The sequence below is a fragment of the Odocoileus virginianus genome, chromosome 24, assembly GCF_023699985.2.
Source record: "Odocoileus virginianus isolate 20LAN1187 ecotype Illinois chromosome 24, Ovbor_1.2, whole genome shotgun sequence".
NCBI lineage: Eukaryota > Metazoa > Chordata > Mammalia > Artiodactyla > Cervidae > Odocoileus > Odocoileus virginianus.
This window is the reverse complement of record NC_069697.1, coordinates 6,015,450-6,041,583: the sequence shown is the minus strand read 5'-3', so window position 1 is coordinate 6,041,583 and position 26,134 is coordinate 6,015,450. Positions and strand designations below refer to the sequence as shown.

Genomic DNA, 26,134 nt, shown 5'->3' with positions numbered 1-26,134 from the left:
AAGGGGCTGTCATCAAGAGGGGTTTAATATCCCTTTTGTAAGTATTTCTGCTTCCCTAACTTTCTTAAGATTACCAATAACAAAACACAGAAATCCATTTTTAGGGATTTGGGAGATCCAAATTCTAGAGCCAGTTTTCTTAGACATGGGTTTTTTCATCATTAGAGAAAGAGAGGTATAACTAACTTATTCTAAGATTTTCTCCAATGTATACAAAGAGCTCAGAATTTATTATTAAGCACTAGACTTTCACATTTTCATGAAATGATTAGAATAAAAATACAGATTTTTGTGGCTGCATTACAGGTTTCCTAGAAGACTGAACTCCAGACATCCCATAAAAATGATGATCACTACTTATCCTTGGAACTCTTCAAAGGAGATTCCATAATCTTCCATAACAATAAGCTCACATACTTAGAGAAACAGCAGCTAAACAGAATGTTGTGCAAAGTGCCCAAAGTCAACGTCAAGATGGAGCCCCGGATGGCACAAATCGTAAGAAATGCCATGCTAACATCTGGGGAGGGAAACAGAAAATGTGTCTGCTCACAAAGAAGAATCAAAGTACAGCGCTGAACCTGTCCTACAGCTGAACCACTCCAGAGATTAGGAGCAGAAGGTGAAAGTACAGTGCTGAACCTGTCCTACAGCTGAACCACTCCAGAGATTAGGAGCAGAAGGTCAAAGTACAGGGCTGAACCTGTCCTACAGCTGAACCACTCCAGAGATTAGGAGCAGAAGGTGAAAGTACAGGGCTGAACCTGTCCTACAGCTGAACCACTCCAGAGATTAGGAGCAGAAGGTGAAAGTACAGGGCTGAACCTGTCCTACAGCTGAACCACTCCAGAGATTAGGAGCAGAAGGTGAAAGTACAGTGCTGAACCTGTCCTACAGCTGAACCACTCCAGAGATTAGGAGCAGAAGGTGAAAGTACAGTGCTGAACCTGTCCTACAGCTGAATCACTCCAGAGATTAGGAGCAGAAGGTGAAAGTACAGGGCTGAACCTGTCCTACAGCTGAATCACTCCAGAGATTAGGAGCAGGTGAAAGTACAGGGCTGAACCTGTCCTACAGCTGAACCACTCCAGAGATTAGGAGCAGAAGGTGAAAGTACAGTGCTGAACCTGTCCTACAGCTGAATCACTCCAGAGACGGTTAGGAACAGAAGGCGAAATTCTGACTTTGGTTTCCTCGTCATCATTACTGCTTTAAAGCACCATTTCCCAAACAGTGTTCTATGTGATATTCACAGATGGTCTGCTAGAGAGGGGGCTCCCATGGCCCCCACGGCTGAGTGAAACAGTTAATTAAATAGGTTTCTCTGCCGCTGGACTTTTCAGAGCCTTGGAATGTGAATATAGATTCTGTTATCTCCCAGAGAGGAATAAAGAATGCATCATTACCCAGCCTTTTCCTTCCCTGATCCCCCCTAAGGAAAACCTATTAACCCTTCCTGAATGGGAAGAACACTCTCCTACCTACTAGAATAGAAAATAAAATCTTGATGTCTGCCTTCCCTCAAATGCCCACCAACTCAGCTATCTCCCCATATGAAAAAGTTCAAATTCTACTACAGGTTATTTATCATCAAGGCAACACTGGACATAAATAGTTGGTGCATTTGTAACACTTAAATGAAAGAAAGGAACCCTCTCTTCAATTGTACTACCCACACGTTTTCCAGAGCATGTCAAATTTACTGCATAAAGAATGAGATTGAATTTAAAAACATTATTTCAAGCTTTGGGGTCAGGGCAGATGACATAAACACACTACACAGTACTATGATATTCTGCTCCGAGACTTGGATTCAACTATGTACTTATCTCTCGCCTCACCACCCCTCCCCTGCCTTACACACACATACACACAACACACACACACACACACACACACTATTTCACAATAAAATAGCCCAGGAAGGGAAAAGCGGCACAGTGGCAGCGTGTCACTCCAACCACTTCTCTTTATACAGCCTGCAGCTCACGGGAAGGTCAGACGTATAGAAAAAGCGATGACTTTGAAACGTGTGTCATGAAACAGAGGCATTTATCAACACACCTGACAAGAAGAAGGTGAGAGTCCATTCCAGCTGGCCAGAATGACTGCTGTACATCACATTTGGAGGCAGTAAGCCGAGACAGAATGAGTAGTACCAAGTTGTTATGGTAACTAAATTGTGGCTGGTTCCATCAAACATTAGCCTTCCATCGCAGGGATTGTGTTTAAAATTCACCATGAGGCAGGGTCTCCGCGCCATACGAGACAGCGCTGGCACCTTTACCCACAATAAGCCATGCCAAGAACAAACCTCACAGGAGCAGAGTAGCGGCCACCATCCAGGAGAGCTCAGCTGCCCTGCACCGACGGCTTTTAACTCTCAGCCCCGTGACACCCCAACCTAAGGGACAACATGCTCCACCAATATATAAAGGCCACCCAGAAAGGGAATCAAAGCAAATCAACACAACAAAGGTCACAGTAACCACAGCCGAAAACAAAAATCTCAGAACACAGGTCCAGGATCAGCAGCATAGGCAGAACAGCATTTCAGCCTGACGCTTTGGAGTCAGAGATTCAACCTGAATACCGACCCAGATACTGACCACCAGCATGACCCAGAGAAAGCACCCTCTTTTCACCTAAGCCTCTGTGTACTAACAAGGCAATGACTGTCGAACTGTGTAGCGGCCACAAACAGCATGGATTGTTATCCTTTGTCTATGACTTTAGACAAGTTATTTAACTTCTCCAAGCCTCAGTGCTTTCAGCTGTAAAATAAGGATAACCTTACCTACCCTTACAGCTTCCCAGATGGTATGCCACTGGTATGCCACATGCGGAAGATGCAAGATATGTGGGTTCAATCCCTGGGCCTGGAAGATCCCCTGGAGGAGGAAACGGCAACCCACTCCAGTATTCTTGCCTGGAGAACCCCATGGACAGAGAGCCTGGTGGGCTACAGTCCTAGGGCCCGCAAAGAACTGGACATAATTGAGCGACTGAGCACCCCTTCCAGTGGCCATGAATGTTGAGTAAGACCCGACCGGAACACAGTAGGAGCTGAATATGGGTTACGGTTAAGGTCATCGCCGTCATTCCGGTGGCGGGAGCTGACTGCCTGTGGTAGGCAGGACAACGGTCCCCTAGAGATGGCCACGTCCTAATCCCTGGGACTGAAATGGAGCCAGACCCTATGGTCCTTGCCCCCGCCACCCCCCACCCTGCCACCAAGTCCTCCTCCTGCCTTTTGTCTGCGGTAAAACTTCAGCCAAAGAGTCAGTTCAGTCGGAGAAGTGAGTGAATGTAGAAACAAAGGAGAGCGGTCCAACAGGACACAGCGATAGTCACGTAGTCACAAAGCGAAGCCGAGGCCCTTTAGCGTCTCCTTAAGGCCATGGACAGCATCCTGAGCCATACACTGTGACTGCCTTACACCCCAGGCACTGAAGCCCCAGCAGGGAGAAGAAGTTAACTACACGACGGCTAGTCTGCGGCCGTGACAGAAGCCACCGCAATCCAAGAACTGGCCCCAAGGAAACGGCAACAAACTGACTCAGGAACTCAAGATTAACTGTACTTAAAATAATCAAGATGCTGCTGGTCAGACCACCATAAGACCAATTTCAAGGTGACCGCCAGAGCTAACTGTACTACGTCTGCATGCAGCCCCGGCCCCTCACATGTGAAAGCTCTTTCCCACTCACTGTTGGGGCAAGAGGTGGGGGTGGGGGGAGTCAGCCTCGGAACCCGATTCCCCACCCTCCCCAGCCCCAGCCTCCGCCTGGTTGCCCACTTCTAGAATAAAGCAAACTCTCCTTTCCACTAACATGGTCTCCTTACTGGCTTTAGAGGGATAAGCAGGCAGATCCCACTTTCAGTTACAGAACCTGTGGATACATACTCTACATATCAATAGGAACTTTGTATCTGTGATTACACAAAAGAGTCTTGAGATGGGGAGGTTAGCCTGGATTATCCATGTAGATCTGATGTAATCACAAGGGTCTTTACAAGGAAGAGGGAAGCAGAGGAGCCAGAGACAGAGAAGGAGATGTAGGTATTATGCAAAACGCACCACACATAACAGGGTCTGAATAAATGATGGTTGTTGAATTCTATCTGACAGATGCCAGTGACTAGAGGGACTCAATGTTTCTCAGAAACCTCTGTCATCTAGTTTTCCACTGCAGCTGATGTCTGTTACCTGTAGCAACCTGTATGCCTCCTGCCACATATCAAAGTTATAGATAGACATCATTCTCTAGCCATCCATTCTCAGATAATTGCACCTGAAATAGTCCAGATAAGTAAATGAACCAGAAAGGGAGGTACCATCAACTAAGAAGCAGCTGAATTTTGAAGATGAGCAAACCTAGACAGGAATATCATTAGCCCAAGGCAATCTTGTAATTCAAAAGAGAAAAAACCCACAGTGCTTTGAAAAGAAATAACAAAAAAGCATGTCTACTCGCCTCAGGCCAGGTCTAAGACTACTGAGCCTATAAATCTGATGGCATCCATAACAAGGAACCTCCAGATGATCACGGAGAAGCGCTGATGCACAAAAATTCTAGAGCCTACTGCCCCAGTCAATGATGAGGGAAAATACAAAATCAGGAGGCTTCTCCTCTCCCGTTTCACTTAACGGCCGGTGTGGATGAGGGCTGCAATCACTTTTGGCAGGTGGAATCACTCCAGATGGAAACACAAAATACGAGCTTTTTTTTTTAAGACACAAATAAAAAGACGAAGCCCCCAAGGAACATCCTGGGTGTGACTGTATCCTCCTCCTGCAAGGATGTGTTTGCCTATGATCTTCGGATATAGAGATGTGGCATGGGATTCCAGCCCAGGGCAAGTGATGGGTGGAATAGACTCATGGAATGTCAGGGTTTTCAAACTGTGCTCCAGGGATCTCCTAGGATCTCTGGCTGGGTGTGTGTGGAACGGAGGGTGGGGAACTGGAACTCAGCCCCAGTCCATCTGCAAACTGAACGTTCCTTTTATATTTTGGGCCTCTTGAAGGAAAAAAAAAAAAAAGAGGTTTAATAACATCTAATTTAATGCAACCATCTAATTTCACCAACAAACATGGAGAACTGAAGAGAGGTAACAAGTCAGCCCAGGACAGTCAGGTTGATGCCTGATGACCTGATGTAATTTTGAATAGCAGCTCCACAACGTGACAATAAATTATGTAGTCACCCAAGCGCAATTAAGTTACATATCTGCCCGAGGTCCCACATTCCTGTGTGGTTCAGCCAGTATCCATTGGCCCAGCAGGTAAAGAATCCCTCTACAATGCAGGAGACACAGGTTCGATCCCTGGGTCAGGAAGATCCCCTGGAGAGGTAAATGGCAGCTCACTCCAGTAGTCTTGCCTGGAAAGTCCCATGGCTGGAGAAGCCTGGTGGGCTACAGTCTAAACGGTCACAAAGAGTCAGACGTGACTGACTGACTATAGCCTAGACTCAGCCAGTACCAGATCAAGGCTCTTAGGATTATTCCTGTTACTCAGACTTAGCCTCTTATCAGAAAGAACAGTTTTTATTTGCTTTTTGCTTGTGTTTCACTGACAGGGGAAAGAATTCCATTATAACCTAATAGCACCCATAGAAAAAAATATAAATGATCACTGGAACGTTTTCCTTATTTTATTCTACACTGCTTCTTTGCCTTAGATATTAATCAAACACCACAGAGTCCATTTGTATTGTCCATCTGAAAAGTTATGTTAGACTTCTGGATTTTTTTTCAGTAGCACAGACTTAAATTGAGGTATAAAAACCGTCTGGGAATGACCCAGAGATGTGTACTAGAGGGAATTCCCACTACAGACAGGGTCCTTATTTTCAGATTTTCTATTTCACTCATTTGTTAATAATGCAAATAACATAAAAATTAGGAAGCTGAATGAAAAATCTGCATTCATTTTTCATATGAAATGTGAGATTTCAAGTGATTCTCTCCTTGTTCCCAGAGACCAGCCCCATGAACCTTAGAGCATGTATTCACTATCTTCCATCTTCAAGCTGATCAACGTTACTCTAAGTGTCCCATGATAACTATTTACAGCCGCCACCCCTGACCCACCATGGTGGTCACTATCACTGCTTTTCAGAATGTGACTGCATCTGTTTATAGTCTTCCTTATGTTGTGCCTCCCTGAAAAAAAAGGTATCGCCTCTTCCCTCAACCTTTAGGAGGAACACGTCCCATTTGGGCCATTAACATCCAAACAGGAATTTCTGTGAGCTGGGGGAAAGAGACTGCTTACACTCACTCAAGATGAGATGATGCACTGTCCTACAAATGCTGACCCAGCAACATACCTCAGCACAGCCAAGCTGCCTCCACACCCAGAGATAAACACAAATGCAGAGACAAAAGAGCAGGGGTTATGACAAGCCCCTTACCAGTATATGCACTCCCAGTATTGCATGCTCCCATTCTCAAGCAATGTGCTAAGTTGTTTACATGAGAAAATCTTGTCAACCTCTACTTCTACTACTTGATTGATGCTCATATGAAACCTTATCAGCAACAGAAGAAACAATAAATAGTAGAAGCAAGTAACAAGCACTGGAACAGTGATGAGGACAGCTGAAGCACAGCTTCCAACAGTCCCAGGTCAGGAACAACGTTGCTCTCTCAACTCTCGCAGCCTTAAAAGATATTTACTGTATGTGAGCTATGGCTTCCTACTGTCATTGAGACTGCACTGTAAGTAGAAGGATGGACAGATTATTTCACCTTGGCAACTGTATTACTTCTCAATGTCCTAGTTTAAATGCAAAGATCTGGATGCAAACAAACCTGCACGCGTGTCTCCACTGCAGGACTCACCTGCGTGTGCAAATCTCTAGCCTCCCTGGGCCCCAGTGAGGTGAACTTTACCCTACTAACCGTGCAAAATGATGTAAGTTATATTGAAAGACATATACAACTATCTGGCTTTAAAAGACCACAGAAAGGCTGCACAGTCTTCTGAGGACCAGAAAACCATCGCCATAACAAACGGATGATGTTCCCACAAAGACAGGGTGTGCCCCGGGCCTTCTGAGACTCAGGACCCCTGAAGACTTGGGGAGAAAAGGTTAGTGCACAAAGGGAAACATGGAGATTTGGAGACTCGGTAGTAGGGATGAGGAAGGAAGAAAGGCCAAAAGAATCTTGTTTTCTAAATACAATCAAACATGCCCAAATTCCTCCCAAAGTAATAAGCAACCATTTCAAAATTTGAAACGTATACAACTTTCACCTTGTCTGATGGTTTTCTCAAAGGACTATTTGTTAAGGGGGGACTATGTAGGGCTGTACACTTACAGAATTAGTCCTCCCCAGTCATTTATTTGGCAGGAAAACCTGATCTGCTTTTATATAATTAGGTGATTAAAAGTGGTGTTTGATTGAACCCTAGCTATACAAAGTGATCTTGAGCTGATTGAAGGACACATTCAAATGCTTCTATTGACAGTGTTTGTGTTGAAGATAATATATCTTTACTCAAGGGTGGGATAAACATTTCTATTTGAACAATTTCAACACCAATGATAATTACTTACTCATTCCAGAGGCAGGTTTTATTAGTCCCTTTCGAGAATGAAAAAAAAAAAAAAAATGATGGTACTTTAAATCATACACTCCTGAGGAAAAAAGTGAGTAAATTATCCACAATGATCATTTACGGTGAGAATGGAAACAAAAATTACCACACCTGATTCACTGTGATGTACAGAAAGAAGAGACTACATCACAGAACTATAATTTATCATCACTATCGGCTCTGCAGAAGCCTGTGTCAAAAGATGAGATACACTGACCCCAAATGTAAGCAGAACTGTTTTGCAAAAGGGTGTATTTGTTCCTTCCATCCATGACTCCCTAATAAGCAAATCATGCTTTTTTCCCTTCAATTTTTATTACTAATTTTAAAATATGCATGCTTCCCCCAATGTTGCAGATATAATTAAAGCCCTATTATGGTTGAGAATGCCCCAGAAGTAATGAGAAATAGCATCCCTACCCATTGCCTTAGCAACTACATGCCTTTCCTGATTAATTACAGATGCCAATTCAAAACTCTACACTAGCTGAGCTAGGTTCTAATTCTACTCTATCACCCATCACTGTTCTGAATTTGAATAAATCACTGCACTTTCTTCCAAGCCTCAGTTTAGCTACCTGTACATTGAAGCAAATATATGTACCATGTGCCTTCCAAATTTAAAACCATCATATGCTAAAGTACTTCAGAATAAAGCAAAAGGACTTCCTAGAGGTTGCCTATAAACAATTTGTAGAGAGGAAATGACTTACTGAATCCCATGTATTTTAAATGATACCATTTTAAACTAGTTTTTAGCCAAAGGAGAAAAGAGAATTTCAGCACTCTGTTGCCAGGCCTCAGGGATTCTTCTATTGACTCTTGGAGATGGTCTGATCCTGGCCATGGGCGATTTTAATTTATCCCCCATCATCACAGTTAGCTATCATGGAGACTCAGCCCTTGGTCAAATCAATCAGGCCTTGTACAGAATAAAGCAACTCTGAAGAGGCAGCAAATGAATCTGGTTTAGAAGTCACAAAAACTGAGCAAAAAAAACAAATAAATAAAATACAGTAGGCTGTAAGAGCACGTAACTGCATCTCCTTCTACATAAAGTCAATCAATTAGCAGTAAATCATTAACACTTTACCATTTGGTTTGATCATTTTGCAGCGTCCAAAGCCTCCCCCTGCCACAGTCAGCTATGAACTGTGTTTCCACTAGAAACAGACCCTGGCAGTCCAGTGCTTTCATCCCCCTCTATTTTCTCCTCTCTCGCTCCAGCTAAGCTTTAATACCTGTGTAAAAGCAGACTCTACACTACTTGGCGACACACACAAGAAATAAAAATCCATATAACTAGGATTCTAACCGTAACCCCATTTGCCCACATGGTATTCCCATGATGCCCAAAGACACAAGCGTGTTTGCAGGCTCAAATGTAAATGGGATTATTTATTTGCTGAGCATGACAGGAGAAAAAATAAAATGCAGTGCTACAGTCTTCACAATTAGAACTCAGTCAATTTATTGTCCAGTGTCAGGGTGCTAATTTTGATCTATTCTTCCAACGTAAAACACACACACACACACACACACACACACACACACACATACACATAGACTGAATATGAAGCATACAACAAAATCTATTACACAGAAAGCAGGGAAGACATATAATGAAGACTTTTTCTGTCTACAAGGTCATCCTTCTAATTCATGGAATTCATTTAATCCTGAGGTCCAATTCAATGTGTCCTCCTCTACAAATAAATCCATACAGGCTCCTCACAAGAGCCCTAACAGTGGGTTCAGAATGCATATGAGACAAGCAGCCATAATATAGACACCGGGAAACTGGGGGGAGTGGTAAGCACCACAAAAGAAGCCATTTTCTGTTTTAAGTATCTTTTAGAGGACAATAAACTGCTTTACCCAAAAAATGAAACTCTAACTAAGCAAAAAATGAAACTAATAACATGTGCTAGACATTAATTTTCAAGGGCTTGGATCTGTAATTTACCAACCACTTCCTTCATTAGTGGCACCAACTTGTCATTAAAGACTTCTCCAGACTGTGCCTTCCATTGGAACTCATGATTCACGTGACTGGCAGAGTAACAATTATTCATCATTCAATCTATAGTAACTGCTCAGCAAGAAGGACCAAGGTCTGACTTCATCTTTGTATTACCTGTGACAGATTTTATGATTTTACGATTTTACAGATTTTATGAGAAGTTCCAAATATTTTAAAGTCCTGCTAACTAGGACTAGGGACATCTCAATTTTCACTGGAAAGTCAGTGAAATAAAACTACTCCCAGAAAAACAAATATCATATATTAATACATATATATGGATCCTAGAAAAATGGTAGTGATGAGCCTGTTTGCAGGAGAGGAATAGACACAGACATAGAGAATAAACTTGTGTACAAGTGGGAGAAGAAGGTGAGGCAAGCGGAGAGTTGCACTGAGATATATATACACTGCCACGTGTGAGACAGGCAGTAGCAGAAGGTGTGCATAATACAGTAGCTCAGCCCAGGGTTCTGTGATGCCTTAGAGAGGTGGGATGGGAGAAGAGGGGGGATCAGGAGGGGAGAAATATATGCACACGTGTAGCTGATTCACTTGGATGTACAGCAGAAACACAACATTATAACACAATTATCTTCCAGTTAAAAAAATAAGTCACACCTCACATAAAAAAAAAATTATTATGGTTATTACCTTAAAATCTTGCTACAGTAAAAGGGAGGCAAAAAACACTTTTCAAAACAGCAAAGAAAATGTAATTAGCAATTAATAAAATGGTACATATGCTAGGAAGTCTCAGTTCATCTTTCCATCTTATAAAAACATTTGATTTTTACACTAACAGAAAGACCAATGATATATGTAATATGTCTTGGTATGCAGGAGTTCGATTGTTAGAATGCTTGTGCTTCTGTTTATAATAGCCAGGACATGGAAGCAACCTAGATGCCCATCAGCAGACGAATGGATGAGGAAGCTGTGGTACATATACACCATGGAATATTACTCAGCCATTAAAAAGAATTCATTTGAATCAGTTCTAATGAAATGGATGAAACTGGAGCCCATTATACAGAGCGAAGTAAGCCAGAAAGATAAAGACCATTACAGTATACTAACACATATATATGGACTTTAGAAAGATGGTAACGATAACCCTATATGCAAAACAGAAAAAGAGACTCAGATGTATAGAACAGACTTGTGGACTCTGGGAGAAGGCGAGGGTGGGATGTTTCAAGAGAACAGCATTGAAACATGTATATTATCTAGGGTGAAACAGATCACCAGCCCAGGTTGGGTACATGAGACAAGTGCTCGGGCCTGGTGCACTGGGAAGACCCAGAGGGATCGGGTGGAGAGGGAGGTGGGAGGGGGGACCGGGATGGGGAATACACGTAAATCCATGGCTAATTCATTTCAATGTATGACAAAAACCACTGCAATGATGTAAAGTAATTAGCCTCCAACTAGTAAAAATAAATGGAAAAAAAAAAAAACACAATTACAAAAAAAAAAAAAAGAATGCTTGTGCTTGTGAAATGCTTTGTGCTAATACTACATATACCAGTTGAAGCATTAATCTGTGTCTCATTCTGTTCTGAGAAAGATTTATTACATGTAAGTGGTTACTATCAGCTGAACTGTGATACCTAAGGATATGTGAGAGATTTTCAAGTGACCATTCAAACACACGCTTCTGTGGTTATCCACATTTCACTGATCATTCCTCCACCAGGCCAGCAGAAGTCATGCCAAACCGTTACATCATTTTGGTGCCCTAGCTTCCGCTCACATTTCTCTGAACCAACGGAGTCACGGCAAGGGCAGCTCTTTCAATCTCCAAGATTCCCTATGTTCTGTTGACCGCATCACATGAAGACGCTACCTTTCCTGATATGGCAACACAATAATGCTGACTGCGGGGTGGGATTTCCAAAGCCTCAGCCAAATGTGGCTAATCCCAGCCAAAGCCCCACACATGCTATTTGCCACAGACTGCCTCATTTTTGCTTCCTACCACATCTCATTTTCTAAGGACCCTTCTTCAGGCAGGTAAACAGGACCATTTCAGATTTCAAGACATGTAACATTCAGCCTATGGCTTTTGGCCTTTGTCATAAACTTGAAATGGCCTCCCCAGGTGGCTCAATGCTAAAGAACCTGCCTGCCAATGCAAAAGGCTTAAGAGAGGTGGGTTCAGCCCCTGGGTTGGAAAGATGATCCCTAAGAGAAGGAAATGGCAACCCACTCCAGTATTCTTGCCTGGAGAATACCATGGACAGAGGAGCCTGGCGGGCTACAGCCCATGGGGTCGCAAAGAGTGGGACATGACTAAAGCAACTTAGCACATAAAACAATACATGCTGCAACTGACTTTTAAGGACCCTTTCAGTTTTCACACTAAGTTCTTGCTGGACATCTAGTCTTTATTCTTAATAAAATCAAAATGCATATTAAACGTACACTTAATTATTGTACACTTAGTGTTAACAGTTGGGTTCTTTAGCAAGAATAACTCACCTAATTCTCATATAGATTCTGCAACAGGGGTATTATCATGCCCACTAAGCAGATAAAAAAACTGAGATGCAGAGAAGCTACATAATTTGTCCACACTCACACAACCTGTAACAAGTGTTATTTAGCATATTGTGAAGCTTCAACTCTTAGTTGACACATGGTATTGACACATGGTAGGGCTTCCCTGGTGGCTTACAGGGTAAAGCGTCTTCCTGCATTGCAGGAGACCCGGGTTCAATCCCTGAGGTGGAAGATTCCCTGGAGAAGGAAATGGCAACCTGCTCCAGTATTCTTGCCTGGAAAATCCAATGGACGGAGGAGCCTGGAAGGCTGCAGTCCATGGGGTCGCAAAGAGTCAGACACAACTAAGCGACTTCACTTTCCTTTATTGCTTCTGCACTGAACAATTTTTTTATTAAGATATTATAATCCTTGTAGCTGCTTTCGAAGGGAATTAGATATAAGGCTCCCCTGTTTAACGTTCTTCCATAACTGATACTTGCAGAGTAAAGTACCAGCTCCTTGATCTAGAATGCATACTCTTTCTCAGCTGCCTGCCCTTCCAGCTTCATCACAATGCACCCATCCCCAGCACATATTTTGCTGGTGGGGACTGACTGTACTCTAACTTTTCATGTTCCCTTATGTCTTTGTACACTCGCAGAGTGACATTCCAAAACATCCTCCTCCATTGTGTCCATCTGGCAGGTTCCCACTCATCTTTCATGACTCACTTCAAGCATCTCCTCTCTGGGCATTCATCCCTGGGGCCCCGCCAGCAGGCGGAACGGTCACCCCCACTCCTGCTTTCCCAGGCCCCCTCGTCACACGTCTAGTATGGCTATGGAAGTTTCACATTAAGACTGTTTGTGAGTCTCTCCAGCAGTGAGATGCTTAAGAACAACTATTTTCTCTGTTATTCCTTTAGCAGTACACATGCTTCAAAGAATAAGCAGAGACGGCATAAGTGGCATTATTGGAGTTGAACAACATCACCTACATATAAGATTAGGAATTCCAGGACTTTGTGGATGGCAAGATTGAACAACCAGGAAGACATTATTTACAGAAAGTCATGTCTATGTCTTAAGAGGAGTTTAGAAAAAAAACAAACAAACATGGAACTCTGACTGTACAGCCCCTACACCTGTTAGCATAGGTCCCAAGTGTGAAAGGCATGACGCTTGTAGGACCCTATGAATAGCTCAGTGTGGCTGGAGTGGAAGGTGAAGGTGGCCAGAGGCAAGAGAGGCAGAACTAGGTCCTAGAGGCCCATACGTGATGATACAGATTAAATTTTGCATGAATGGTTTCCTAACTTTCATGGTTCAAATGACACTTCCTCCATCAAGCACACTGTATTTTCCCATCTGGAAGAAGCCTCCCTCCCTTCCTTTATCTGCTCTTCTGCATGGAACACATGCTAATTGTCCAGAGAACTAGCCATCTACCTCTTCCTTTGTATAAGGCTTACCTTACCTGCTGAGCATAAACTCATTAAGGGCAAAGTCTAGATCCTTTTTCAGGCCACTTACAACCCAGAACATAGCCCAGAGCCTAATACATTCCCTAGGTTCTGAAATTACTTTATAGTAAATTCAGTAGTGTCTATAAGCATGAAAACCAATATATGATTATATATCACTGCTGAATTTTAAGACAGATTTCAAATAAAATTTCTCTCAGGAATTCCCATTATTCTAGATCTTCATTTGGGCACAAAAGTTTGCACAACTAGCCATCTTGTTCTTGATGACACAGACATGAAGTCTCAACACAGTCTCTTGTCTAGGGTACGTTGTAAGGTTGTATTTGATTCACAATCACTTTCATCAGAAGCTTAGAAGAGATTTCAGATGCATCCTACCGAAAATGTTGGGGGAGAAAAGGGTTGTGTTATGGGTAAGGGTGATGTGCTTGTGAGGACAAAGAGGAGATATAGTCTTCAGTGAGAAAAAACATTTAAAGTCACGTATTTGGTCATAAACCACAGCTTAAAATCTACCAATTTTCTAGAAGAAAAAAGAAAAACAGTGACACAACCACACACCCATACCACCCAGGATCAGGCAAAGCAACACTCACTCTCCCAGCACATGAGCAAAGGAAGCAACAGGGAAACTGATGTTCCTGAAGTTTCACTTACAGATCAAGGACAGTGTAAGGTGCATGCTAGATGTTAGCATTTTAATTTGAATCAGAGCTAGCATCATCATGCTGAAACATTTCACCGAAGGTATAACCTTCAAACATGTATCAGACAACTACAGTCATTCCAGAATCATGGCATCTACTACAAGGACACAGCCTCACAACAAAATAAAGCCTCTTGAGTGCGAATTGGTGCCTTGTATTCTAAAGTATGCTTTATACTTTGCAGGTTATTTTCTGGGAAAATTTCAAAATACAGAGACTTTGCCCTGGAATCTGCTATGAGAAGGAGCAGAAGAGGGACATTTCTTCCTCACTTAATGTAATGAAATGGGTGAGAATGGGGGTCCGTGGATGAGCCCAAGGTACGCAGCCTTTCTGTGCTGAGACATTCATCCCGGATGCCACCTCCCTTGGAGCCACACGAACACTAGAGACTTGTAATGTAGGGGAGGGATTTCTCAGAGCCAGAAGGAAGAAGCAACCCCACTGCCACATTCACAAAATCATCCTGTGGTATTTCTTCCCCTCCAACCCCAATACAGGTAGGAGGGACAGGAGGCAGCTGTCATCAAGGGCCATGAACATTTATACGGTACTTCAGAGTTTGAGTCCCTCCATATATGTTACTTTAATCTAAATCAAGGTGAACTGAGGTCCACGGGGGCCAGTTGACCAGAGCCATCATCAACCAGTGTAAGGTCCATACAGGCAATGGACATGCATACAAAGAAATCACCAGAGCCTCAAGTATTCAGATGAGAACAACGAAAAGACTTTCCTCCTAAGAACTCTTCATCCCATGATTAATTCAAACACCGTAAGGTCATCCAGTTAAAACATCAAGATTTTCAATTTCTTTTACGGGCTCACAATTCCTAAGTGCAATTCATAATCTAAAAAGCTCTGCAAATCCAAAGGTTTCTCACAACTAGACCGGAAGGAAAATAAGGTTCTAGTCATTATCTCACTGCATCAGAGTTAGTCAGTGCTAGTTGCTCAGCTGTGTCCGACTCTTTGCGACCCCATGAACTGTAGCCTGCCAGGCTCCTCTATCCATGGAATTCTCCAGGCAAGAATATTGTAGTAGGTAGCCATACCCTTCTCCAAGGGATCTCCCCAACCCAGGGATCAAACCCAGGTCTCCTACATTACAGGCAGATTCTTTACCATCTGAGCCACCAGGGAAGCCCATATTAGTTTTGTACCACTGTTGTAATAAGTTACCACAAATGTAGTAGCTTAAAAAATGTATTGTCTTACAGTTTTGGAGTCCAAAGGTGTGACAGTGGACTCACTGAGCCAAAACCAGAGTGTCAGCAGGATGGCGTTCCTGTCTGGAGGCTCCAGATGACAATCTGTTTCCTTGCGTTTGCTGACTTCTAGAGGCCACCTGCATTTCTTCACCCCAGCCCCTTGCTCCATTTTCGAAGGCAGCCAGGTAGCATCTTCTGTTTCCATCACCGCACCTCCTCCTCCCACCATAGCTGGGCAAGGTCCCCTGCTTTCAAGGACCCTTGTGATTACACGGGGCCCACACAGACCATCCAGCATCATGGCCTTATCTCACAGTCCTTAAACCTTAATCACAAATTTCAAGTCCTCTTGGCCATGAAAGGTGATATATTCACGGGTTCTGGGGATTAGAATGTGTATATTTTAGAAAGGGGGCATTATTCTGTCCACTACTCTCACTCATTCTGAATATTCAAGGATTTTCTTACAGAAATAGTCATATGTTACATCAAGAGAAGCTGTCACAGGTCACACTGGGTTTGTTATATGATATATACACATATACATACACACACATACACTCCTGTCTTTCTAAAATATGAGAAAGTGCAAATTCTGATGTTTCTTGTCCCTAGGCTTTCAGATAAGTGACTGTGACCCGTACTATGATGAATCTGTCCAGTTGGATCTCTCCCTCCTCATCAGGAACTCCTCTGTCCACCCCTTTCAAAGAAGGAACTGCTCTTCCAGTAGGTCAGATACAAAAACAATGACTGGAGTTTAATTATAAGTGAGCAGGGTCACCATGCTTTAAAGACAACAAAACCAAGATCTAGTCCCACGCTCTTTCTCCTTCCTAGTTTTATATGGTTTTTAAGTTGAAATTAGGACCCCTCTTGGTTCATGATCATTTCTTTCTCTTCCTGACTTCCTTCCCAAACTGTGGCTAGACCAGAGCATATCAAGACTAAATACATATATATTTGGACTTAAGCCAGAGTATGTGCTCCAACCACTTCTTCCCAAAGAGCCCTGTATCAAGGGTAATTGGCCCCAGCTCAAGCAATTAATAAAGTGGTATTCTGATTACCATTTGGCTGCTATTGCCTGCATTTATCTTCCCTGGGGGCCCTACACAGGGACAAAGGTAATTGACAAAACAGATTCAGGTATGTCTGGGATTCTAACACACTATCTAATCCCCACCTCAATTCTTAAAACATGTAATTAGCAAGCACAAATATCAGAAAATTTATTTAAACATTCATAAGATGCATTTCCATTCTGGCATATATATATATATATATATATATATATTCCCCAAGTATGATACAGACATTTGCCCTATAGGGAATACACTGAACAGACATGACTAGCTAGTCAGTTAAAAAATAGGTAATGACAGAATTTCTAATGCAAGTTCCTGTGACATTATTGAGAGTTTATCTGCTGTAAGCAGAAAAGCCTTTGTGGTTATTGAGGCCATACATAGGAGACCTTCAAAAGAGTATTAGCATTCATTAACAGTGTAGAACTCAGGATAACTCTCAATTATGGTAACATAAGTTAACTGGATTTTGTGTTGAGTGCAGCCTAACCATAACTTATAAAGTTCACCATAAATAAGCAACTAAATACTCTGAAAAAAAAATTTAAATTAATTAAGCACATCCCAACTTCCTCTAGGGCAAGGACCTTTTCTTATTCATTTATGTGCACCTGTTATCCTCATCACAGTACAGAAAGTAATTAATATATACCTAAAGCTTTCTCTTATAAATCAAGCTTACTTTATAGGGTAAATTAAAGCCACATCAAGTGTGCAAAGAACATAAAACAAGCGCATGAGTCACATTATCCAACAAAAACAAAAACCTGCTTAGCAGAAGACATTTATGAAAACACTCCCAGACTCTCTACACATCTGCCATATAGCCTTTTCACTGGCAATGAATAGTAGTTTAATTTCTACATTTTCAAAAAGAACAGAAAAACCAGACATGTTGCTTATCCTCAGTTCTAAAGGTAGTTCTTATCACACACTGTGCTCAAACATAAAAATATCAAGAAGAGCTAGTGACTTCATTATTTTTCTCCTGAGGCTTGTGATGCAACTCATTTGTGATGTCTTGAAAACTAATTTCTGAACATCTACTTACTGGTTTTCCTAAGCCATCCCAGGTGATGCTTGTTCAAATAGCAAATGCACATACCAAGGACCAGAAAAAAAAAATCAATTTCAATTCCCAGAGAGCATGATATTGGTACAGGTCAGTGAACACCATTATTGTTTTATACTGAGATAAACTTGGATCTGAAAACATTCTCAGAGGCAAAAGAATCCTATTAGTAACCCTACCTAACAAATTAGAAAGCAAATGTACTAAAACCTTAAGCTCCAAAGCATAAGACTAATGGCTCATTTATGAAAATAATATTCACGCCAATATAAAGGCTCAAAAACCTTACTTCTTAGTGTTCTTCAAGTGCCTAATATCTACTAGTATGTGTTAGTCGCTCAGTCATGTCCGACTCTTTGTGACCCCACGGACTGTAGCCTGCCAGGCTCTTCTGTCCATGGAATTCTCCAGGCGAGAATACTGGAGTGGGTACCCATTCCTTCCCCAGGGGATCTTCCCAACCCAAGGATTGAACCCAGGTCTCCAATTCAGTCACCCTTTAAATTTTTATGGGGTGATAATTTATGTAGATAGCATTAAACAGATCCATGAAGTAAAAAGTGAGGTTATGGTCTTTTTTTTGGTTTTCTAAATCATGTCATTTGGTATGTACCAAAATGTCAGAGTTATATAGAATCTTTTATACCTATAATAATATACAATTTTTAGATTCCCCTAAACTTATGAGAAAAAAGTTCGATATGTACAACCCAGAACCATGCTTAATTTAGGAGGGAAGTGAAGTGAAGTGAAGTTGCTCAGTCGTATCCAACTCTTTGTGACCCCATGGACTGTAGCCCACCAGGCTCCTCGACCCATGGGATTTTCCAGGCAAATGTACTGGAGTGGGTGGCCATTTCCTTCTCCAGGAGATCTTCCTGACCCAGGGATCTAACCTGGGTCTCTAGCATTTCAGACAGACGCTTTACCATCTGAGTCTAACAATATTCACCAAAGACCAGAAGTGCAGACAAATTCATGAAGAATGGCTACGTTAGGCAACATTACCAGGGCCTCATCGGGGCATATTTTATTTGAGGCACTTTAATCTTGCCTAGTTCAGAAGATAACAAAAGAAAACTTCTATGGCAATGAAAGCCAAAAATTTAAATGTCTTTCTGTGTGTCTGAGGGTCAGGGGAACTCTCTGTGGGTAACCTGAAGGTAAACTGGGGAATCTCAGGTGGCTCAGTAGTACCGAATCTGCCTGCCAAAGCAGGAAACATGGGTTCAATCCCCAGGCTGGAAAGATCCCGTGGAGAAGGAAATGCAACCCACTCCAGTATTCCTGCCAGGAAAATCTCATGGACAGAGGAGCCTGGCAGGCCATACTCCATGGTATCACAAAGAGTAGACACAACTGAGCACACACACGCTGAAAGTAAACTACAATACTAGCTCAAAGTTTACCTGAGCATCAGCTAAAGCACGTCCCAGTCCTCAACCTCAGCCCCACTCTCTTAAACAGATACATCGCCAAATGGAAGTGCTGAGATTAGGTTCCAGGTGAGCAATTAATGAAAGAAAAGACACCATGCCTTCTGCTCTAATTATGGATAATGTCCACAGAAGATTCATTCTGAGTTAAAAGTTTAAAAGGAAGCTAGGATGCCAGAAAGTCACTGTGCTAAATGCAGATTTAAACAGCAGTCTCACAGCTAGAACTCTACTAACTGATGCTTCTACCTATAGAACAATCATAACTATTTATATACTAACAATCTTGAGGCAGTTTAAGGTTTCTATAGAGTTGCTGCATAACAAATTACTCCAAAACTTGGCCGTTTCAAACATTTAATAACTCATGCAGTTCCTATGGGTTATGAATTCAGAAGCAGCCTAGCTAGGTGGTTCTGGCTTGTGACCTCTCAAAAGGATACAATCAGTATGTTACCGAGGACGGCAGTCATCTGAAGACTTTTACTGGGGCTAAACACCCTCTTCCAAGGCTGATGCTCCATGTGGTTGGCAAAGCAGTGCTGGCTGGCAGCAGAAGGCCTCCCTGCCTTGCCACAGGAATCTCTATGGCCGGCTTGAACATCCTCACAACATGGTAGCCAGCTGCTCCCAGAACGAGTCATCCCAGAGAGCAAGGCACAAGGGGCAATGTCTTTTACGACTTCGCCACACCCATCACATCCACCATATTTCACTGGTCACAGAGAAACACCCTGTACATGTGGGGAAGTAACAAGAGAATGAATAGCCAAAGGCAAGAATCACTGGGGGCCATTTTGGAAGTTGGCTTTGACTATCTTAAAATAAGCTTCCAAATGAAAGACAATGCTCAGTACAGTTTTAGAACTGTCTATTATAGCTCAATTTCTTTTAAAAAAATTTTTCTTCGCCACTCTGCATGGCTTGTAAGATGTTAGGTTCCCCAACTAGGGAGACTCAACATGGGCCCTTGGCAGTGAAAGCACAGAGACTTATCCACTGGACCACCAGGGAATTTCATCTTAAATATGGTAATATGGGATCAATCCTACTGGATAACATCTTTTGAGTGCATGCTTAGTAATGTATGACTCTTTGTGACCCCATGGACTGTAGCCTGCCAGACTCCTCTGTCCATGGAATTTTCCAGGCTAGAATACTGGAGTGGGTTGCCATTTCCTTCTCCGGGGGATCTTCCCAACCCAGGGATCGAACCGCACCTCCTGCATCTTCTGCATTGGCAGGTGGATTTCTTACCACCATGCCACGTGGGAGACCCTAACTTCTTTGAGGAAGACATTAAATAAATCTCTGTTGAGCCAAACTAATCCCAACACATTGCTCATGTATCATTTTGTTCACCTGCCATTAAATTCTCAGTGTTATAATAACACCATCACTTTAGTATCAATATTCCTGACAATAGTGTCAATATTATTTAAAAGCAGATATTCTGGATTCTCAAAACCAGAGGGAATCAGAATTTCCATGGTCTGAGAATCACAGAACTAGGATGGATCTTAAGAGGTTGTTACCTAATTTGTTGCAGGTGAATGATGAGTCTTTGGAAACCCATTGTACTGTCTTTTCTACTTTGGTTTTAATTTTTTTCATTATGGAAAGTTTTGAAAAAAAGAAGTATACTAACCCAATATATTCACTTTGCAGATGAGAACAACCTCTCAATATGTAAAGAAATTGACCTAGTCAATGCAGCTCTTTATACTGGAGCTCACAAACGAAAAAAAGAAGGATGAAACAAATCTTTAAGCATCATTTTCTCATCAATGAGACTTCAAGCGACTTCATACAAAAAAATTATTCAGCAACCTTCTTTAGCAAAAGTTTGGAGCTTTATGATTACATTAGGGTAATAAGAGGCAGGTGTGGCTTGTGAGTAAACAGCACTATAAACTGAAGCATAACATAAGTTTTATGTCTGTCAGCTTTCTAAGCTGATGTAATATAGTACTACTGGAGCTAATCCTGACCGCGAGTTTCAATTTGTGAATTTTAAAAAAATCCCATGGATAATGTTGATACTGAATATAAAATAAGCTTTTCTGGAAATAAGGAGAATTAAACCCTCCCAAATAAATGTATTCTTATCACCCAGGCACCTGGTCATTATTTTTAGCTTGAAATTGCCGGGAAAAGCTAAAGTGGGAGGTTGGGGGGGGGGGGGGGGCAAGAAAAGGGCATAGCTCTTCTGTGGACAAATATTATAAAGCACATTCAGACTCAGAAGGAAAAATCTCAACAGAAAAAGAACTGGACTTCTGATAATGTTGCTGTTGTCAAAATGGAACAATAATAATGAATGGATGTGTGCTGCATGCCAGAAGCCGTCCTCAATATTATTAGCAACACCCTCTTCCAGTTAGTCTTTGCAAAAATCCTTCAACAATTGTTTTACAGAGAAGGAAACTAAGACTCAGATTAGGAAAAGTACCAAAAGTAACCTAAATAGTACGTGCCAGAGCTGGGATTTAAATCCCAACGCAGTCTACTCAAGAAGCTACATCTCTAAGCGCTGTGGAATACTGCCTTAAAATGCAGCAAAATAATCAGGCAGCCATGGTGTCTGATTCCATCTTAATAAGGTGGCCTAAGATGGAGTTCAATAACAAATGTTTCTTTTGATTGGGGAAAAAAACTAATGGTATGATTTTGTGGTCATGCTTGTAACTGTAACACAGCACGTCAAAGGAACCATTTCTTCCTCAACGCTATGCCTTCAAACCTACCAAAAGCCACCAAGCAAGACTGGAGATTTCGACGGTGCTTCCCAGTAGAAAAAAAATGAAAGCAGGACATGAGTTCTGCATAGAGATAACTACAAAGAAAGATTTTAAAATATAGAAACTTTTTTTCAAATCTTCTTGACTGTATATGAACTGTTCTCTATCACTTATCAAAAATACTGACTTTCCAGTCTTCTCTCTAGAAAACTCTGGCCCTATGTTGCTGGTAGTGTTTCCAGGCCTTTATATCTCCAGTTCCCCATTAACCAAAGAAGCACAACCAGCAATGGTCCCAATTTTCATGGCTCTTAGGAAAATGTTGCACAGATTAACAAAAAGAGGAGCACTGTACAAACAGTGTATAATGAACAAGCAGCTTTTAAATTCTTACAGGGACCAAGCTAATTTTAAAAATTATAATATTTGGAAAAATACAATACTAAACAGATATAATTATAAAGAACTGGAGCTTAAAAAGAAAAAAAAAAAAAGACCATTGAGTTACATAACCAACTTGAGCGATGCATTGAATTCAGAATCTATGTTACTGCAGTACTTGTCTTGAGACTTCATCTGGGCCAGAGAAGGATGACCCGTGGAAACTCCACCACCTGAGGCATATATCACATATTACTGTTGACAGTCAGACTTGGAAGGAAAAAATGTCTCTGCAGAAAGCTCAGGGGATTTTTCATACACTGAGGTCCACTTAACCTAATAGAAAATTACTTTTTTGTTACAAAATGGAGGAGGGAAAGAGGAGATCTTAAATGGTTAAAAAAAAAAAGAAGAAGAAATTTATCCCTCACTTGCATTCACATAACTAAAAAGGGTGAAACCTGCTGGGATTATTCAGCATATTCAATTACATGATTACTCACTGAGCACTGACCACCCATACCCACAGAACAGACAGATGTATTTGCCTTTTCCTGAATGGAAGGAAATATTCAGCACCATTACACATATCTCAATGGTATAAGGAAATACTTCCTTTCCTGAGACAGAAGTCTTGTCTGTTGCCTCTGAGCATGTGCGTGTGTATTTTAGCATCCACCACTTCTACACATGTATGTATATGATTATGTCATATTTACATATATTTGAGAATTCAAAAAACAGGAAAAAGATCACTATGCCCATTTTTCTTCTGGAAGAAAAACAAAGCTAAGTGACATCTGTGAACAAGGAAGCCACTCCAAGAAGCACTCTGTGATACAGTGAGAAGGGAGAATATAACCTTGGTCTCTTGGCTCCTATTTACAAACACACCTCCCGACTAAACATTTTAAAGTTGACAATGTCTCTCAGGTTTGATCGGGTGCTATTCTCACCCTAATTATCCTAGCTATGCACAAAGCTATGCACTTCTTTATAAACACTTTTAAATTTAAAAATATAACTCACTTGTTTTCTGAGAATTTTAGAACATTCAAGTGAATGAGGAGCTAAGGGGAACTGCAAAGGGGGGAACTATTATTCTGACTAAAGTCAAAAACGTAACGCCAGTCCAAACCAAGGAGGCAGCACACTCTTCCTATCAAGTTCCTAAATGATGACGAAGTGTGGATATGGGTCCACACTTCAGCTTCCACCCAGGAAAACCATTTCCTGTTGCCATGGGTTACAAGGATGAGTCACTTGTAGCCCTCCAGACAACTTGAGAGATGTCTTATACCAATGTCAGAATTAACTAAATATATTCCTGGTAATTAGTAGTGCTCAGCAATACAGTCTGCTAAAATATCAGATCAAAAATATCTATTAATCCCTCGAGATGAAAATGGGGACTTGAGATAAGTAAACTTGAGGGATATTTTTCCTATTTTAAAACAGATAACATCCCCAACCTTTCATTAAGTGATCCATATAAACATGCAATCACAAGGAGGAGAAAACAGTTTTAGGATCAATGTACTATAAATAAGAGAGTAATTTATGTCTTGTCACTAACATACCTTTTAACCTCAAATCACACAGGCTTAGTCAGAACAGGCTTTATAGTAAATCCGTTACATACACACACACACACACACACACACACACACACGAGCAATCACATCAAAACATTAAATGTCCAGGAGGACATGCCATCTCTTAAACTAAGAACAACAACCAAAAAATGAACATTTTATTGTATGTACAATTAATTGCACATTCAAGTTTCAAGCAGCGTGCTAGGAGAATCTAGTAAAATGTGTCAGGGGCAACCCACCCAACCCAAAGAATGCCAAAAATCAGAAGTCAGGTGCAAACAATCACATAGGACCATTACTATTATCAGCATTCACTAGAAGAAGAAAAGGTCGTAGGGAAAAAACGTGCTTTTCAGATATCACTGGCAAGGAGATCTAAGTTTTTTGTAAATATTCATCTAAACTGCATAAATACGACCCCAGGTCCAAAAAGTATTAGGTACAGATTTAAGCAGAGGAAAATCCATTTAAAACAGCTGCAGCTTCTTAATTGGCTAAAAACAAAGACACTGTGTGAGGTGGCATGGCAATATTTATCTTTGCTTGGTTTCGGTATAGTTTCCATTGTACCAGTAGTTTCTCTTCTTCCTGATTCATTCTCTGCTCCAAGATCATTTATTCTATATTAAAAGTTGAATTTAAAAACATATGTGCAGACAAAGGAAAAGGAGGCAAGGGGGGCTCTCTAAAAACTGAGACCTTTTTCGGTATAAACTATGAACGCCACTGAAACAGTGGAGGAAAATCATTGCTTAACAGTGTTTTCACCCCTGAAATATTTTGACCTCAGGAAAACTTGAGAGCATAACAAGTAGATCTTTTTGAGAAACAAAGGAAATCCATATAAATCCTATTTCTGGTAAAAATTGAAGTCATCCTCTTTTTCTCTCTTTGTTTTCACATGATACAGACATCTTAAGTTTCAAAGAAAAATAAAACCATGGTGAAAATCACTTCAACATAAACAAGGCTGAATGGGTTCTATACTACATAGGGGCTCTGTTTTCAAGTAAGTTTTAACTTATACCTACCTAGTATGGTTATACACATGCTAAGAACCAAAAGCAAAAGTCTCATTTTACTGTATTTTCATGTCTTCAGAACTGAAGTCTGAATCTAGTTATGTATTTTACACTAGACTTGCTATGCCTTTTCTATTCTTTGGTAGGTTTCAATGTCCTGGCCCCCTACTTTCTTACCCAGCCTGGAGTTTTGGAAGCAAGCCTCTGAACCTTAGTTATGCTCTAGCTACTCACTGTGGGGACGAAGAAGCGCAAAACCGAATGAGGTTTAGAGAGGAGATAATTAAGGTAATAGAAGTTGCATGTTCCTAATCAGCTGGGAGAAGAAAAACACACCTGTCTCTCGGTTCTCCTAAAATTAAATATCAAAGAGGGGAAAGAGAGTATCAGTCTAAGAGGGAAGTTCCTCTAGAATAAAACTAGGGTGTTTTTTTTTTTTAAAGATAGATTTCTTTACACCCTTGGCTTATGTGGATTTAAAACAAGCAGTCCTTACAATACACGTCCTCCTGCGAGCACCGAAGCAAGCTGCAGAACTCTGATTCTGACATACAGACGCCCAGCTCAGAACGCATTTCTGCAGAATCCAGGGAGATCAATAGACTCAGGAAACAAATATGTTGATGGATGAAGACGAGTCGGAAAACGACCAGGTTGAGGTGGCCACGCTGCAGGTTTCACCGCTCTTCCCATGTTGGCAAAACCAAAGGTTACAAACCATGCCCCTTTCTTTTAAGAGGGAAAGAAGAAAGGGAAACGAGAGGAGGGGGAAGAAAGAGATAAGGAAGAGAAGATAATGGAGCCAGCGATGAGAAAAGGAAGAAAGAAATGGCAAAGGGGGAAGAGAAAGAGAGAAACCCGGAGAGGGGCGGGGGAGTAAGAAGGAGAGATATGATGCATGGACGCTCGCCAGCCACCCAGCCGAGCGCTCCATCGCCCCCCCAAGCCTGCGTCCCTCGCTCGCCCGTCTGGAGACGCGGGGCTCCCCGGGACCGCCGCCCTGGGGCTGACAGCCCTCCCCGCGACCCCTGCCCGGCGCACCCAGCGCCCAAATGCCCAAAGTAGCCCGCCGGAGCCCAGCCACCCGAGCCCGCCACTCCCTGGACCGCGCTGGCCGCCCACCCCCGCCCCTACTTCTCCCCGCGCCCCCATCACTAGTCTCAGGGAAAAGCCAGCGAGAGCGCAGAGATGGGGAAATCAAAAAAAGGAGGGGAGGGGGCGACTAAGAAAAAATTAGACACATATATATACGATTATATATATTTTTAAA

The 26,134-nt window shown here is 41.8% G+C and overlaps 1 protein-coding gene across 2 annotated transcripts in view; it reads right to left on the bottom strand.

The window, feature by feature from the left end:
* The window catches only part of NAV3 (neuron navigator 3), an 889,111-nt gene that overhangs the window by 862,711 nt on the left and 266 nt on the right, over window positions 1-26,134 (bottom strand). The window contains exon 1 of one of the 2 annotated variants that reach the window (XM_070454243.1): window positions 25,361-25,714. The exons of the other annotated variant lie outside the window; for it this stretch is intronic. The gene's annotated coding sequence lies outside the window, so the exon portion shown is untranslated. Of the gene's footprint in view, window positions 1-25,360; window positions 25,715-26,134 lie in introns of those variants that run through there. 2 annotated transcript variants of the gene reach the window in all.